The following is a 6,979-nucleotide window of genomic DNA, read 5'->3' as shown; positions in this document are numbered from 1 at the left end:
AAAGCACACAATGTCCCAGTCTTACCACATGATGGTTTTTTCCACTTACTTCTCTTTGATAATATCCTTTACTCTGCTTCTTCATCATAGTTCTTTTTTTGTCCTGTGTTACAGCCTGCCCCCCCACCATGTTCCCCATCATGAGTAACAGGCAGGGAGTGCTGTTCATTTTTGTAGTGTTCCATAACTTTAAACCATACAAACTAGGAGAGTATTGGCATTAAAAAGATGGGTCTTTGTTCCAGAGAGAAATCTGGGTTCATTGAAAGTTTCCTAAAGGCAATCTCCTATTGAATTTTTATCTCAATTCATCATTCATTTGTAATGTCTGTGCAAATATAATACTCCACTCCACCCTCCATTCAGTCACCAAAGTAATTATCCTAAAGGTCAAACTATGTCATTCCCTGACTCAGTAAACTCAAGTGACTTTCTGTCACCTCCAAAAGCAAATAAAAATGCTCTGTCTGACACTGATTTCATAATCTAGCCCCATTTAACTTTCCAATCATCTTACACCTTGCTCCCTGACATGTATGCTTTGATCCAGTGACAGTGTTCTCCTGGCTGTTACAAGACACCCCATTTCTCAGCTCTGGCCATGTACTCAGGCTGTCACATACCTGGAATGGAACCTCCTCAACTACACTTACCGACTTCCTTTAAAATCACATCATTTACTTTTCCCAACCCTCAATTCTAGTGCCTTCCTTCTGTTAGTTATTTCTTATTTATCCTGTATACAGTTTGTTTGTTTGTACATGTTTGCTTGTTGTCTCCTCCTTTAGATTGTAAGTTCCTCTAGGGCAGACTGTCTTTTGTCTCTTTTTGTATCACCATGCTTAGCATGGTGCCTGGAACATTATTTGCATTTAATAAATGTTGATTGATTGAATGCATCTGTAGGAGTATGTATCCATGTTTGTTTACACATACATGCACACATGTATACACACATATGTGTGCTTTGTGTATGAATTGATGGATTAGATCTAGGGGTTGTCCTCTTAATGGCATGTCATGATCTGGAAATGAATGGGCAATCTTCATCAACTTGCTTTTTCCTGTGTAAATGGTAATGACAAACTCTTTGAGTGGTTATGGATCTTATCCAGGTGTCTCTACAAAGTTCCAGGCTTTGATTTAATGAGCTCAATGTAGTCTACAGTTACAGTCCTAAGGACTGTGCTACCCCTTCAACTTAAACTGAGTTTCTCAACGATAAATTGGGCAGAAGTCTTCCTCTTTTATGCTTCACCTAATAAAAATGGTTAAGTCATCGAGCAAAGTTATCAGAATCTCTGTCTTTAAGAAAGCTTGCATAATTTGATATATCTGTGGGAGATGGCTATTGTAAGAGAGAATCCTTAAGGCTTTATCTGATCAAAAGCTTTTTAATCGTCAAGAAATAATAAACATAGGGGGATTTTATAATCTCTTCAATTTTTAATCAACTGTGTGTTGGTAAAGATACAGTCAAATGTGAACTATCACATGTGAAAGATTACTAACAGCCTACCAATAACCTCATCAGGGATGCTCTTAATGTTATTCTCAAAAATTTTCACATTCTCATGAAATTTTATATAAGAAGAAAGTAAACATAGTTGTTAATATTCCCTATCACCTTCTTTTTTCCTTGATAAGGTCTGAGATTTTTTTCTATGCCTTTTTCCGTGTCCATGCCTCAATAATTTCCCTTCCTTCACAAGATACCTCATGAAATTAATCTAAAATGCCTTCACAGGGATGTCAACCCATAGTAAGCATCTTTTCTAGGAATATTTCGCCAATTCCGACTGCATCCATTATCATTTTGGTAGCATTGGTTTGTCAGATATGAAAGAGGGATATATTTGATGGAACAAATACACAGATCAGTAAAAGGCTAGCTGAGGGCACATAAAAGGGCAGTCCCAAGTAGCACAGCCTTGTGGGGAACCATGGTAGAGTGAGCAGCATGAGGACCCTGAGCCTCTACAGGTTAGAAGCAGTCATGGAATGGATGTTAAAGCAGAGATAAGGAGAAGCCAAAGAGAAACTTTCACATTTTGAAATCTTGCCCAAGGCAGGCCTTGAACATTGATGTGGCATAAGAGAAATGGCTTTCCTCACTTACATTTCTGGCTTTAGAGAAGATAAGGTTTCTGTGGGCTGAGGAAGGAATTTCTGAGACAAGTAAATAAACTAAATTTTGTGAATTGAGTGGAAACAAAGTTGAGAGGTAGAGTCAGTGACAGGAGCACTAACTCTGGAGACAGGGGGACTGGAATCATTCAAATCCTGCCTCTAATGTTTACTACACATGTAACTGTAGGCAAACTCCAAGTCCCTGGGCCTCAGTTTCCTCATATGGAAAAGTGGGTTGAACTGGATGATTTCTAAGCCACCTTCCAGATCTGTTATACTGGGCTCTCTCCTATTCTCTCCCTATACCTTCTGTTTTGGCAATCTCATCACTTTCCATGGGCTTAACTACCATTTTCATGAAGATCACGCGCACACACACACACACACACACACACACACATATTGTAAGAAAAAATCCTTAAGGCTTTTTCTAATCAAAAGCTTTTTAATCATCAAGAAATAATAAGCAAAGGGAGATTTTATATATACATATACACACACATATTTGCTATGCGTGTGTGTGTTTATGTATAAATTGTTGTTATTCAGTCATTTTCAATCATGTCTGACTCTTTGTGACCCCATCTGGGGTTTTCTTGGCAAAGATACTAAACGGGTTTGCTACTGCCTTCTCCAGCTCATTTTACAGATGAGGAAACTAAGGTAAACAGGGTTAAATGACTTGCCCAGGGTCATACAGCTAATAAGTGTCTGAGGTCAGATTTGAACTCAGGTCTTCCTGCTCCAAGCCCAGTGCTCCATCTACTATACTACCGAGCTACCCTGAAATATATATGTATGTGTAGTGTATACATATACATGTATCAGCAAGCACCCTGACACATCCAGGAGGGCATGCAAGCACAAGTTCTTAGATCTGCTTTTCTTAAAGGAAAGCAACTTTTGAGGGGTCAACAATCTTCTTTAATCACATATACCAACAGAGAAAATAAAAGCAGAGAAATAAAGGCCAAGAGATAGGGCTTCTAACTGTCTATCCATAAGCAGTACACACATCACAGATCAGCAGACAGATTCAATTGCCTGACTATTACATACATAAATAGTTACCAGAGAGAGAAGCACCAACACCTGGGTTTTCAAAGCCAAGAGGTTTCTTAATGGCTACCCAAGGTCTCATCTGGCATATAAACCTTCTTCCAAGCCCCGAAAGCAAAACCTCACTTCAGAGAATATATATGCTTTTCAGAGCCAGAGGACATCACAAGCCTCGTGACCCAGTGCCTCATTAATTAATAAAAGGTGTGTGCCTTCCTACAAAACAAGTCTCCCAATCAAGCTTCCTTTAATGGGCTCCACCTCAGGCCTATTAATGGAGAGGAAGATGCTTAACTCTCATTAAAATTACAACATATTTATATTTATATGTGTGTATATGTGTGTATACACATATGTGTGTACACATATACACATACATACATATACAAACATGCATGCAGCCCCTCACCTGAGCTTCATTCACACATCACTAGTTGCCTATTGAACATTTTAAACTAGATGTTCCAGAGACATTCCAAAGAATTTGTATCCAAAACTGAACTCATTATCTTTATGCCAAACCCTCCTTCTTCCAGACTTTCCTATTCCTGTCAAAGACACTGCCATTCCTCTAGTCTCCCAAGGTTGTAACCTCAGCATTGTCCTGAATTGCTCTGTAACAGTAACACGGGGGGGACCTGCTACCACAGATTCTTAGACCTGCATTCGTAAAAGGAAAGGCAACTTTGGAGGGGTTAACAATCACTTTAATCGAGCACATGTATCATTTCTTTAACCAAGAACATATATCATTCACCTAGTTCAGGGAAAAAAGCACCCTGAACTTCAAAGAAACTACAGAGAAATCAAAGATCAACAGACATGGCTTCCTCTGCCTGACCATAATTCAACAGGCAGATCCAACTGTCTGACCATAGTTACCAGAGAGGAAAACACAGTCATCTGGGTTTTCAAAGCCAGGGGGCTCCTTAGTGGTTTCCTAGAGTCCTTGTCTGCCCAAACAAACACTTCCAGTCAGTAAGACCCAAAGTAATCAAATATCAACAGACATGGATTCCTCTGCCGGAATCCAGTGGACAGTCCAATAATCTGAGCATAGTTAACAGAAGAGAAGCACTGGCATCTGGGTTTTCAAAGCCTGGAGGCTCCTTCAAGTGGTTTCCCAGAGTCCTCATCTGGTACTTACTTACAGTAAGTAAACCTTCTTACAAAAACTAAACCCCAAAGTAGAGCTTCACCCTCAGAGTATTTATACCCTTTTTAGAGCCAGAGGGCATCCCAACCCTTGAGAACCAGTGTCTCATTAACAAAAGATGTGGGTTTCTTACAAATCTTCCCTAATCAAACTCCCCTTAATGGGCAGGCCCATTAATGGGTGGGAAAGATTTTCAATCATATTTACAATACAAATACATATACTGTTTCTAGTTAAAGAAACTCTGGTTTCTGTACCTTACTCCTAGTAAGCACTCTTGATTGATAAAGGTAAGATTCAATCAGTGGCACTTGATTATACTAAAACAAAAACAGCAAAAGATCCTATTTTGCTTGCATCATACCCTCACCTCCCTCATCCTACATGTCCAGCAAGTTGCCAAGTGTTACTTTACTTTCACAACATCTCTCATCTCCAACCCCTTCTCTTTCTCTCTACTAACATGGCTCCTACCTTAGTACAGGCTTTCATTATTGTCCTGCCTCAAGTCTCTTTCCACCCTTGTCCACCCTACCCTGGCTGCCAAAATCATCTTCTTCAAGCATAGATCTGACCATGGGTCTCCCTTATGGAATCAATTCAAGTGCCTTCCTATTGACTCCAAGGAAAAATATCAACTTCTCTGTATAGCTTTGAAAGCTCTTCACAGTCTGACCCTATCTTATCTTTCCAGCCTCATTGGATATAGCTCCCCTTCCCGATCTGTGGGATCTAGCCAAATTGGCCTTCTCTCCTTTCTTCACACACCACACTCTATTTCCCTTCCCCATGACTTTGGACAGACACAAAATCTCTTTGAATCTCTCTCTTCCATTAAGGCATAGCACATGTACCATCTTCTATGCAAAACTTCTGTTGATTCTTTCAATAACTAATGACCTCCCTCCAAAAAGACTGTGTATTTAAATACTGTGTGTATTTTTGTTTTTATTAACCTTATACTGTATGTTTTATATATATATATGTGTGTTTGTATGTGTGTGCATGTCTACCCATTAGTCTACCCAATAAATTATATATACATACATACACACGTATATATGTGCATATGTATATGTTTGTATGTATGCATGTGTGTATGTCTATCCATTGGTCTAGCTTTATATATATATGTATATACACATATATATACAAACACTCATATATACATATATGCACGTGCATATGTTTGTATTCATGCATGTATGTGTGTATGTATGTATGTATGTCTATATTAGTCTACCCAATAAGCTTATTGCAAGTAGGAATTGCTTCATTCTTCATATTTGTATTTCCAGTACCAAGCATCGTCCCTGGCACATGGTAAATGCTTTATAAGTGTTTGTTGATTGATCTGAGAACTAGAAGTTATGTCACGGGTAAGTACATTGAGACAAAGCCCCAATTAGTATCTTTTCTCAATCCCTTCTTCGTGTTCCGGTAAGGTTGCCTCCCATGCTTTGACTTCCTTTCTATACCTAGAGGCATTTTTCTTTATGGTCTGTCTCCTTGTCATTCTACCTTCAGTTCAAGGCTTCTCTCCTTGGTTTGACTGTCCCTCTAGTCCTAGAAGTATTTTTCTATACCTCTACATTTGTGAAAAGCTCTTCTCTAGGGTTTGGTTCCTTCTCTAGGTCTAAGAATATTTTCTTTGTATTATCCTATCAATCTATCTTCATAAAAGTTGTTAATTTCCTCTGTGGTCTTCTACCCACATTTCATGGAGAGTGGTTCTCCCTAGTTTCATTTCATTTCTAGAACTGAGACATGTTTACCATGGTCTTCTAACTGTTTCATCTTCATTGAAAACTCTTATCCATGAAAGATTGGCTTTCTACCTTGACCACAAGCAGAGTCATAACTAAGAATTCTAACACCTGGGGCAAATTCAGTTTGGAAGAGAACAAGGAGAGACAGTCAACCTCAATAGGGTGCAGATCTTCCAGGAAAAAGGATGATTCCCCAGAGAGTGTGACTCTAGCTCCTGAGGCATGGCTGATGACCCCCCAGCTCCCCTGGGAGAAGGTAGAGGGAGGGAAAGTAGCAAGTAGGTAGGGATCTAAGGAATGGGGGAAGGCATCTCCACGAGAGAAATGGCATTCTTGGGTGTGGCACAACATTGTATACAATTTGGAGGACCACAAGGTAAAGGCATGGAAAGCCAAAGATCTACAGCAGGAAAAAAAGCAGATGTTGGTGCCCTCAGAGAAAACACCTGTGACTGCACCCTAGGGACACCTCTGAGTAGAAAATTTTCTAGGAGACAGTGTAGTTCGGAACCTTCAGACCATCGATTGTTAGGTAGCATATGTGATTTTTTTTTCAAATTTTGCTGTTTCTAATGAAGTATTAACAATCAGAACATAAGAATGGACAAAGCAAAACCTAAGCTGTAGTGGATTCGCTGGCAGCTGGAAAGATTTGGGGAAGGGATAAAACAACGGCATCTCATTGGCTCTGGTGCAGCATAACTTTTCAATGGTTCTTTTTTCAGTCTAATAACCATCACCAGAGCGCTCCTCAGAAACATAAATAGGCTAACCATACTTCCCAGAATGCTGAGTAATCTTTCATTTAGAAGTCTGCCAAAAAAATTTTTCCAAGTAGTGACACTAAATACATTTATATCCAACT

Source organism: Notamacropus eugenii, chromosome 7 (genome assembly GCF_028372415.1).
Source record: "Notamacropus eugenii isolate mMacEug1 chromosome 7, mMacEug1.pri_v2, whole genome shotgun sequence".
In the NCBI taxonomy this organism is placed as follows: domain Eukaryota; kingdom Metazoa; phylum Chordata; class Mammalia; order Diprotodontia; family Macropodidae; genus Notamacropus; species Notamacropus eugenii.
Note: the sequence above shows the minus strand (reverse complement) of the source record.